The sequence below is a fragment of the Coffea eugenioides genome, chromosome 2, assembly GCF_003713205.1.
Source record: "Coffea eugenioides isolate CCC68of chromosome 2, Ceug_1.0, whole genome shotgun sequence".
Taxonomy (NCBI): domain Eukaryota; kingdom Viridiplantae; phylum Streptophyta; class Magnoliopsida; order Gentianales; family Rubiaceae; genus Coffea; species Coffea eugenioides.
In genome coordinates, this window is record NC_040036.1 from 11,513,705 (window position 1) to 11,526,210 (window position 12,506).

A 12,506-nucleotide genomic window follows, 5' to 3' on the forward strand; every position below is an offset into this window, starting at 1 on the left:
GGCACCAAACAGTTAAACAGTGACCTTAATTATTCACTCACTCCTCCATCACGAGCACTTACCGGTTCAAGATATTTGGCCATCACAACTCTTAATTTATTCCTACCATGAGATTTAAAAACTTCTGGTATAACAAAATCAATCTCACTAACAGAAATCAAAAAATAAGAAACAGGGTAATGTTGGCTAGAGAATGGAGAAGGTGTCACCATATTTGAGAATTGTTCGTTGGATTCATTCACTTGAACTATTAGAGATTGGTGTCTTATTTCTTTATTTTCAACTGCATCTTTAGATTCTTCTTCTTGAAACTCTAGCAGTTCCTTGTCACTTGTCAGGGTAATTGCACTCTCATCTTTCTTAAGATTGATAATAATCTGTGAGGGCCATGCTTCACAATTTAAGAAGTCAATTGCGTTATTTAAGATGTCAATAAACATATTTGATTCGCTAAGTCATGAATGCTCACTGTCGATACAAACAGACGTATTTGATCCTTCATCCTTCTAATTCTCATTTGTGTCTCCTGTTGAAAATGATATATCATTTTTTCAAGAGACATATCTGATGTAGATAATGGTTGTTAACGTATTCTATCCTCTGACCCTCTACTTCTCATTTGTGTCTCCTATTCAAATCGATATGTATTAGTAGTTAGTAATTCTATCATTTCTTCAAGAGACATACCTGATGTAGATAATGGTTGTTGACGCATTCCATTTTCAATTCCTCTACCTCTCATTTGTGTCTCCTGTTCAAATCGATATGTATTAGCAGTTAATAATTTCATCATTTCTTCAAGAGACATACCTGACATGGATGATAATTTTTGAGACTCTTGCTGTTGATATCAATGCTGAAAATCGATTGGCTCTATTGCATAATTAAAGTTGGAGTTGTCCCACCATCATTGATCGTACCCATTTGAATAAGGGTCATATCACGTTCGAGATTAGGGTGGAAAATCTTCAAAATTATTGATTGGGGCATTCAAGTTATTTTGAAATACGAGACATATGTCGATTGAATGATCTAAGGCATAATAAATTTCACAAGTTGACTGGTGAATTTGTGATGTTATTTGTTGATGTGTATAAGTTTCATTATACTTATTTAACATTTTTAAGCATGATTTGATGATCAAATATAGGAATGTGATGATCTATGCAGTGTTTCAATTTATGCATATTCCTATTTTATGATCAATGTGGTAATTGCTCTTGGAATGTTATTAAGAATAATTGAATGGTTCAAATTGTTAAAATGTGACTTGTTCATGATGTTTACATGTCTACATTCATTATATGGTGACATTTTAATAACTTTAAATTTGTAAACTTTAGAGAATGACTAGTTTATCTTGTTAGCAAAATGATGCATTTAAATGAAAATTTATTGCTTAATCTCCATATAAAACATGATTGGATGATGAATTTTGAATATGTGAAGAATTTAGTAATTTGTATGAAATTTTGGGAGGGCAAAATGTGTGAAGTGTTTCATTGTACCTTGTATAGTTTCTTGTATATTTTCTATGGATACATTACTAAAACAAAGCCATGAAATTACGAATCGCCATTTTATGTTTATTAATGCTTTTGTTATCATCTTTGTTTCTCATTTTCAATTCTTAGGTTTCTTACTAATGGTTACCTATGGAACTCGTCAAGTTCATGGCTTGGATTTAGTATATTTTGCATCAATGGCTCGTGAACATCATGTTCTGACACTTCAATCGCAACAATAGGGGAATATTACTTTCTTTATCTTGATTTTTCTTTTTACATATTGAGGACAATGTGCATGATAAGTTAGGGGGTGGGGGGAGGGGGAGAATTAAGATTATATATGTTGGTTGTGATTAAAATAATTTGGACTTGCGTTGAAAATATTTCTTGCACTTAAATGTTGTCAATCCTGGGTTTATTGGCAGGGAGTTTCTTCCATTTATAAGGAAAGATTCTGCCAAAATTTTTTTAAAATCTTGTCCAAAATTATAAAATTTTTTCAAAATGTTTCAATTTTATTCAAAGGGTAACAAATTCCACACCATTAGTAACTCAAATTTCTTCTATTTTGAGATAAATATATGTGATTTGAAAAATTCTTTTCTCAATTAACTTGGAAATGACTATTATGTGATTGTAATTTGTTTCTAAATATCTTGTAAAGTATATCTTGTAAAGTGGAGAAAATTATGTCTAAATTTTGCATATTTGATGAAATTTCTTCTCTTTACTTGATTTTATAAGTTAAGTGATAAAGATGGCAAGTAAGTGCAATACTCTTTTCACAATTATTCTTTTGAGGGAATATTTATTATCTTTATTTTGAAAAAAAAAGCAAAAAAAAATGGAAAAAAAGAAAAAGACAAGAAGAAGAAAAGAAAAAAAGAGAAAATAAAAGTTGTTCTACTCCAATGGTTCTTGTACTTAGTAATCAGGAGTCTTCATCTACAACTGTCGACTTTCGCGTAAAACAAAACTTGAATTAAAAGTATGCAAAGCAATTTGAGAATGTGAAATGTTGAGTAATCGACGATTTTCATCTACAAATATCGATTTTCGCTTCAAAAGGCATTTTTACAACTTGAGTAATATTTAACTATGTTTTATGAATAAATCCCTCTTTAAATATGAATAAGAAGATGATCATGGGTTTAGAAAGCATTTTATTGACCATATGACTTACTTGCTTGTGAAATTGGGTAAGGATGAGAAATTGACTTGAATTTGTTATAATGACCGTATAATTGGCTCTTCTTTACTTGATACTATGAGTACTTGAGGTTAGTTGAGTGATTGCATAAAAATTGTTTACCTTATTTTTGAGGAAACAAAATTGAATTGTGCACATATGTTTATTTTCAAAACTTTGGAACATTGTTGGTTTGCACTTCTTATTGCTTGAGGACAAACAATATTTCAAGTGTGGGGGAGTTTGATAAGTGCATATTTTACGTGTTTTAAGTGTGTTTTATTAATTAATTTTGTGTGTTTTATTTACTTTTATAACTAATTAATTAAGTTTCTAGTGAAAATACATTTTGTGGTTTAAAATGTAAAAAATTCATTTCTATGGATTTTAATGGTGAAAACTTCATGTTTTTGTAAGTTTAATTATTCAATCATCAAATGAACTGAGTTGAGAAGATAATTGGATGATTGATGATGGTTTAAAGTGATAAAAAAAGAATATGAAGTGCAAGAGATGAAATGCAACTTAATATACAAGAAGGAAGTTTCATAGTTTTGACACTGTGTGGTATTTCGGCTATATATTGAGTTACAATTATTGGATTGAGGTGATTCTTGAATCAATTTGAAGCTAAGAGATATATCTACATTTGGTATGAAGACATCGAAATTCAATTCAGTCGTTTTCATTGTCAAAATGTCGAAATACAAAAATGCATTTTCATTGTCGAAAGGTGAAACAGAGTTCTGACCAGTCGAGGATAATTTGGTTATTTTTCCGTCCACAGAGTTTCAAATTGAATGATTCTTGAGAAAGCTAATGCAAAGAGTTACAAATTTCATGTTGTGTGTAAGAGCTAGTTTAGCCTCTAACATCAAGACAAGTTCAGTTGAAATTGGACCAAAAACAAAGTAAGAATGAATTTTGTCCAGAAAGTGCAAACTTGCAGAAGCAATACGTGGATAGACAATACGCGACCTTAGGTCGCGTTTTCAACTCGTGTATTCTTCATTTTCTGCTGCAACTTATTGTTCATTCACCAACTTTTCCAGCTCATCTACAACTCATAATTTCGACTATATTTGACCAAGAAGAGGGTATAGGAGCTGTGCTAATGCAGAATAGAAGACCTATCTCCTACCTCAGTCAAGCTCTGGGACAGAAAAACATGGGGTTATCAATCTACGAAAAAGAACTACTGGCCTTGGTGACAGCTGTGACCAAATGGAGGCACTACTTAGAAGGACACCATTTCATCATACATACTGACCATCAAAGCCTGAAGTATCTCCTGGAGCAGAGGATCACTACCCCACTCCAACAGAAATGGCTCACTAAACTGTTGGGGTTGAGCTACGAGATCCATTACAAAAAAGGTAAGGATAACCTGGCTGCTGATGCACTGTCTAGACAGGGCAGGGAAGAAATAGGGGAGTGCACAGCTATATCATGTGCAGTGCCAACCTGGGTACAGGAGGTGATAGAAAGTTACAAGGGGGATGAATGGACTCAGAAGACCATAGCTCAGGTGTTATTGACCCCCACACTGGCACCTGACTACTCATACCAGGATGGCATTCTCAGGTTCAAGAAGAGGCTAGTAGTAGGGGGACAAGGTGATACCAGAAGGAAGTTAATCACTGCACTACACGATTCCCAAGTTGGAGGACACTCAGGCATTCAGGCCAGCTACATGAGGGCCAAACAGCTATTTTATTGGCCAGGAATGTACCAGGAAATCAAGAAGGCAGTCCTAGAATGTGATACCTGCAGAAAATGTAAAGATGAACATGTGGCTTACCCAGGATTGCTGCAGCCACTTCCTATTCCCCAGCACTCATGGAGTCACATTTCTATGGATTTTGTTGAAGGACTACCCCAATCAGAAGGAAGGAATACTATTATGGTGGTTGTAGATAGGTTTACCAAGTATGCACACTTTATCAGTTTATCCCATCCTTTTGATGCTCCAAAAGTGGCCAGACTCTTCATTGATTACATCAGTAAACTACATGGCATTCCCCAAAGCATGCTCTCAGACAGAGACAGGATTTTTGTCAGTAAATTCTGGGAAGAACTATTCAGTTCATTGGGGGCCAAGTTGAACTACAGCACAGCTTATCACCCTCAGACTGATGGCCAGACTGAGAGGGTGAACCAGGTACTCGAAATGTACCTCAGATGCTTGACACATTTGGAACCAAAAAAGTGGAATCAGTGGTTATCTCTGGCAGAATGGTGGTACAACACTTCTCACCACACTGCCATCCAGATGACTCCTTTTGAGGCTCTATATGGACTAGCCCCTCCCCAATTGGCTCTGGGACCTTACCTGCAATCCAGGGTAGCTGCAGTAGGAGAATACCTCAGAGAAAGGCAACAAATGGATAACATGCTGAAACAGAATTTGAAGCAGGCTCAGGAGAGAATGAAAAGGTATGCTGATGAGAAGAGGAGTGAACGAGAATTTAGTAAAGGAGATTGGGTGTATCTACGGTTGCAACCCTACAGACAAAGCTCTGTGGCCCTGAGAGGGAACACCAAGTTATCAGCAAGGTACTTTGGCCCCTACAAAGTGGAGGAAAGAATAGGAAATGTAGCTTATAGACTGGAACTGCCAAGCTCTTCAAAGGTACATCCTGTCTTCCATGTGTCGTTGCTCAAAAGAAAGGTGGGAGACAAGATCACCCCCACCCTCCATTTACCAGAAACAAACGAAAAGGGCCATTGGAGAGTGGAGCCTATTGCCATACTGGATAGGAAAATGGTGAAGAAAAAAAATGCAGCTGCCACTCAGTGGCTAGTCCACTGGTGGGGTACGGACCCTGCAGAAGCTACATGGGAGGATGCTGAGGAGATCGAAAGACAATTCCCTACCTTCCAACCTTGAGGACAAGGTTTGCTGTGGAGGGGAAGGTATTGTAATGAAGTAGGGATATAAAGGGGTAAAGGCGTGAAGTGGCAACAAAGGAAAGCGTGATCAAGCAGAGAGGAGAGAAGGGAAGACGCGGATTGAAGAATTCAGACAGCAAGTGGGCACGAAGTAAATAAAGGCGTGATAACAAAAAGGGAAAAGGCGCCAGGAGACCGCAAAGGCGCAAGCAAGGAAGCACGCTCATTCTGGGTTCACGTCCTTCTTGCTGCAAGTGGACAGGAGAATCTAGAAGATTCACTCACACGCAATTTCTATGTCATTAGCTAGTGGGCAAGTTAGTTAGGATAGATTACTATAAATATTACGATCATGTAATTGTTATTGGTAGAGAAAATTCCTGAATTGTAATCAGAAGGAGAATATCCTTTCTGTTATCCTTTCTTTAAGTTCTTCCTGCATTCTTTCTCATCTTCTTCTTTTCCCGCCAATTTCTTTTTCTGTAAGCAAGTTGAAGTTGTTCAATAAAAGTTCAATTGTCCCTGGAATTCATTCAGCTTGAGTATAATTCGTATTATTATCATTTGAGTACATACTTTCCTCACCAAACACCATTTTTAGGTTCTGTATCACAACAATAGATTAAGGTTGTGATCAGGACGATAGAAATCTCTGTTCCTTCTGCCACTAATTATTTCCAAGAGCAATACTCAAAAGCTGAAGATATCTGATTTCATTGAATATAGCCCATTGGTCACGTACTCAGGTGCCATATAACCACTATGTATGTTTAAAGAGTGTTAGAAGTCACAAACGAAGAAAGAAGTGTTGGCTCAAGGAAGACTCTTAAGGCCCGGTAGATTATCAAAGAAACGATAAGCATGCTTACTGAGTCCCGATAACCCTGGTGGTTTTGGCTAAAAGCTGCTCCTCTTCAAAAGCTCTTGCAATCCCAAAATCAGAAATCTTGGGATTCATCTCACTGTCTAAAAGAATGTTGCTAGCTTTCAGGTCCCTGTGAATGATCCTCAATCTTGAATCTCTATGAAGGTAGAGAAGCCCCCGGGCAATCCCAATAATAATGTAAAATCGCCTCATCCATGTAAGCTCTTTCCTTGTGGTACAATCTGCGGCAACTTCTAATCAGATGACCAGATAGCCTTCTAATATAGAGGAGGGCATCAGGAAAAACAGAATTTCTGTTTCTTGAAGTGGAATTCAATAAGCAAGAGAGTCTGAGATTGCTAACCATAAATATAGTTGTGCAAGCTTTTATTGGGCATGTATTCGTAAATAAGCATCCTCTCTTCACCATGAATGCAGCATCCCAAAAGTCTAACTAGATTCCTATGTTGAAGTTTGGAAATCAAGCTAACTTCATTTTTGAACTCAGTCAGCCCTTGCTTGGAATTTAGGGAGAGCCTCTTCACTGCAATATTTTGTCCTGTTGCAATTTGGCCCTGTAAATTGCAGAAAAGTTTTCCAAAGTGTCATTCCTGTTCAATGTGCACAGTTATTTGTACATTGAATTAGACCCCTGATCTCTCTCTCTCTCTCTGTGGACGGTGTGTGGTAACTACAAGAAAAACAACATTCCTGTTTGTTTATGATGACAAGTCCAGGATTGATTGCAGTGGATCTCTCTATCTATTTTACAGCTCCCTGTCTATATGAGCCCAATGAACTCCCGCCCTTTATATTTGTTAAGAATAGCTAATGCAGTTGCTTGTTTTAGTATACCTTGTAAACAGGTCCAAAACCACCCTCACCAATCTTGTTTGAGTCAGAAAACTGGTTGGTTGCTTCTGCAATGCTAATCATATCAAAAGTCGGTGATTTGAGCTCTCCCATACTACTAGATCTGGGCTCAGGTTTTCTTCCTACAACTGCAGTTTGTTCAACAATAGACCAAAAGTAGCATAGAAAAGGGCCTTGGAATCTCACATTAGATTAAACACGTCAAAGAATTACCAGATAACCACAGTCAACAAGGTTCCGTGTAAGTGTGTTTATATGAAACTGTGTACTACTTATATGCCAATATAAGAGTTAAAAATTGAAATGCCGCAGCAAAGTTCTTAAAAAATTCTATACAGATGTACATATTTGTTTCTGCCACCGGAAAACAGTAGTGTGAATTTTGTTGACATTAATAATTCAAAATCCTGTGTAATACATCATTTTGGTAAATCATATGGCAGTCACAGAAGGAAATTGACTGTCAGATTCAGGGTCTAAAGCCTGAAACGTTAGGACCTCGTGGCCCTGACACAAATCAAGAGAAAAAGTAGGAAAGACATAGTCAAGGAAATGGGAAAGTTACCTTTGCTGTATAATTTTTTTCTCCAGACAAGATATAAGGTTCCAATAAGCATCGGAAATGTTACAGACACAGGAATTGTTACCATCATGAGGCGTTTTTTCTTAGGATGTGACGATGATTCTACAAGAAGACATGGTCAAAATGTCACCGCTAGAAAAAGGAACATCTCCAAATGTATATAGAAGAAATACTGCTAGAATACAGAAATAATACCAATATCCTCGGCTGTAACACGGACATGAAAAGTCAGACGATTGAAGGAATCATGCCTTTGTAAATCGAACAAATCCTCATACCAGAGCAAGCAATTACCATTCTCACCTCCACTGGAGTCTCCAGTGGAATAAGCTGTGCAGGAACAATTCTTTAAACACTCCTTTTGGCAATCATCGAGGTTCATAAGTGCACCGTGTCAGGTATTTTAATTCCAGTCATCCTAAGAAATCCTTCATTCTGTGGACAGTTCAAGGGGTATTTCCTAATGCAACCGTGTGATGAAACAAGCATATTACTATCTTCTGGAGCTTTAGGCACGTAACCTGTTAAACAGCTGCAGGGCTGAGTAGTGTATGATGTGCATATAGCATTTGGACCACAGCTGTCGTAATTTTCGCAAGTTTCACCAGGATGAGTGCGTATGTCAAACCACACAAGGCTTTTGTCGTCCAAAATGAAGAATCCAATGGTTCCTGTATAACTCAAAACTACAATTGAGAATTCGTTATTTGGATCAAACTCACTGTAAGCCTCTTCTGGAGTAGGTATGAACTTGGGCTTGAAGAAAACATTTGGTCTCACTGAAGTTCCATTTAAAATTTGAAGATCGTATGATCCACTTCGGAATATCTTTCTCGTTCCCTTTTTCAAGTAGAATTGGGGAAAGATGCCGCGATCAATAGCAAAAGAGAATTCCCCAGGAGATGGGTCCTCTGCACTCTTCCAAGATGTTAAATTCCTGTTTAAGCCATTTCTAATATCCCATCCCAGTTTCATGCCAGCTAAAAGTGTATCTGAAGGATGATCAAAGCTCTGCCAAAGATAGGTCTGATCAGATTTAGTATCACTTTCATACCGAAGAACGAGATTTCCCGAGTCCAGAAGCTGCGCTTGGGTAGCTGTCGTGGATATATTTAAGATATTTGTAGACCATGCCTTTTTTCCCTGGGAATTTTCAAGTATCAAGTTGCCATCATTTCCAATCTTCAAAATCCCAGATGCATCATTCAGAGGAGAGTTTCTATTGGCAACCCAAACCACAGTCTGTACTGGGATTTCATTAGGCCATATCCCCAGGTACCGTAAATTAGAGTTTGGAGGAGTAAGAAAACCAAGCCTAAATTTCTTGCCTACAGACGTTAAGCTGGAGCTATCATTGAAAAGTTGGTATTGACTGAGCCTGTCATTTGCTGCCAATGTTGTTGTTGGATACAAAACCGCAAAAGAAATCTGGCACAGTATGTAGAAGAGATGGCGTCTAGCGAACTGCATGATGCTGCTTATCTAGTGAGCAGTCATCAAACTGTGCTTGAACTTGGAAGTTATCGTCAGTTCAAAAGCTAGAGACCGATTCTTAAGGCCATCCATTTCAGAAATGGCTGAGGCATTATTAATGGTACAGTGGAAAAAAAGGAAAAAAACTGCCAATTTATTGCTTTTTGGCTTTGAACTAAGCTCTATCTTTACTTAAAGTCTGATAGACAAGGATGGTATTGGAGCTTTATCAGTCAAGCCGGATGGGTACTCAGTAGTTGGTAGTATCCCCTCAATACCCAGTTAAAAGGAAAACAATGCCAATGCGGTTGGTATAGGGTGCGGTTGGGTGCGGTTGATGGACAGGATTAATCTGCACAACATTAAACATAGACGGGGGGGGATGCGAAGAAGATAGGCGGCATCATTTTGGGTAGCAAGAAAAAAAATAAAACGAAACAAAATTAAAAGAGCCAACTCCGCTCAATTCACCGTAAGTCAAGTCCCGCGACAATAAACTTCCATAAGGTTTCTTTTCTGGGCAAATTACACTTTACCCTCCTATGGTTTAGTATTTTTTTACATAACTCTCTTATGATTTCAAAAATTATACATAACCCTCTCATAATTTAGATTAAAGTGTCAAAGTGATGGAAATGATCATTTGTAATGGAATCACCTAAAATATAAAAAATACTCTTATATAAAGTTGAAAATGGTTTATTAACCAAGGGGGGTTAAGTGTATATTTTGAGAATTATAAGGGGTTATATGATAAAACATAAGATCACACAGGATTAGTGTATCATGTATTTATAAGGGTAATTTTGACATTTTAAAGTTCCGTTATGAATGATCATTTCCGTTACTTTGACACTTTAATTCAAATCATGAGAGAATTATGTATAACTTTTGAAACTATAGAGGATTATGTGAAAAATTGCTAAATCACACGGAGATAAAGTATAATTTGCCATTCTTTTTTTTTTGATAACTCTTCCATAAGCTTTCAATGTAAATTTCACAAGGTTGAGACTTGTTTCCAATTTTTTTTTTCCTCCAGTTTTGCCTCTATCTGAATGGGAAAGTATGGGACCTGCCCTAAAGTAAAAATATGAGAAAATCAATCAAAATATCTCTTACATCTCATCAAATGAATTTTTTTTCCTTCATTTTTAAAAGGAAAATTTGACCATTTGGTCCCTCACATTTTCTGAAAAAGTTTTTTAGTCTTTCGGATTCAAAATCAGTCAAAATAATTCCATGGATATAAAAAGAAGTCTGTCTATTTGATCCCAAAGCTTATTTTCACTCATTTCTCTGACCAAAAACCACATGCTTGCCTCGCGTGCTCATTCCTGTGAGCATGGTTTGTGCTTGAAATTATGAGCAAGTGAGGGAGATGTGTGTTTTTTGGCTAGAGAAGTGAGCAAAAATGAGATTTGGGATCAAGTGGGCAGATTTTTTCATATTTAAGGGACTATTTTAGCTAACTTTGAATGTGAAGGAGGGACTACAAATTTTTTTTTTTTTGGAAATGTGAGGAACCAAATTGAAAAATTTCCCTTTTTAAAATACTAACTTTATTCCCTTACAAAGTCAAGTTAGTAAATTTTGGTCCCAATCTAGGGTCCTGTTTGGCAAGTAAGTTTTTAAGTGTTTGTCTAAAATTTTACTGTAACTTACTGTACAAGTTTTTTAAAAAATTTTTGAAGTGTGTTTTTTTTAAAAATATTTTGAAATGTATAGTTTAAAAATTTTGAGAAGTTTTTTGAAGTTACTGTAGATAAAGTTTTTTAAAAAACTTGTAGCAGACAAATTTGGTAAAAAACTCAAGTGCCAAATAGGGCCTAGATTTTTTTTTATCACTTTTTTACTTTAAATTCATCACGTGACCTATGCATAATCATTTTTTCAGTGACAAAAAGGTTAAATCCCATTTATAATTAAAAATGATTCTATTTATATTCATTTTTGCTTCTAAAAGAGTAGGATATGGCCCAAACCATATTATTTTTGCTTAAAAAAAGGGGGATCCAACCTAATCCGTATTCATTTTTGCCACTAAAGAAGTAGGATCTAACTTTTTTATACATAAAAAATGACTGTATATGGGTCACATGAAGATTCCAAACTAAAAAGTGGTCAAAACCTAGGTTGAGACCAAATTTTACTGATTTAATTTTGTAAGGAATATAAAGTTATTATTTTAAAAGTGAAGGATGAAAAAATTCATTTGACAAAATGTGAGGTGAGAAATGTTTTAATAATTTTTCTTAAAAATATATACCTAACCATGTGTACAATATGCAACGAGGTTTGATTTAAAAAAAAAAATGGGACTCGGCCGGATTCCCTGATCCTTTTTCCTTTCCTTTTTTTTCCCTTGTCCTAGATGCATTTTTCAAATGGGTTTAGAGTTAACTAGATTGAGAACAATCCCGCAATTAACTGTATTTGAGCGAATTTTTCAAAAAAGAACATTATTTATAGAATTTGGCCAATCGAAAAATGCCTAACCACCTTGCATAAAATCATAAGGGAATTATGTGGATAATAGTGAAAAATAACAAGGAGATAAAGTGGATAGTCAAACAAATACAGGAGAGTCAAGTGAATACAGTGATTCTATTTCACACATAGCGCGTTTGATTCAATCACTGCAACTGGTGATGCTTTTCATCCATTTTTTATTTTATATAAATCGAAGGGATTTGTATGACTATTTTGAAACAAATCTATGACTATTTTGAAACAGGGTCATACAACATTATATAAAACTATAAGGGTGCTAATATTCTACAAAGCCATTGTGAGGCACTCACACTCTAATAAGATGCTTCTTGACGAACCCGGGCCAGGAGTTGACTGACTTTGTCATGAATTGGTAACTTCCGCATTTACACTTTGTATCCGTGCAAGGACTTTCATTCCTAAATCTACGACTGAGCCTATCTTAAGAAAATTGCAGCAGCCGACTAGTTTTCTTCTTAGAGTAGATGAAATGGCATAATACAGGATTTGTTATGGTGGACCATTTGATTGATTTAATTTCCAATCCAAATCCATCGTGTCTACCGATGATGAATGGCTACATTTTGTAGAAGACAATAATAAGTAGTCTCTCAATGGGTAAAAAATCAA

General features: G+C 36.1%; 1 pseudogene; it reads right to left on the bottom strand.

Moving 5' to 3' along the window:
- Window positions 1-6,198: 6,198 nt before the first annotated feature.
- On the bottom strand, window positions 6,199-9,463 carry LOC113756418 (annotated as a pseudogene).
- Window positions 9,464-12,506: the final 3,043 nt, after the last annotated feature.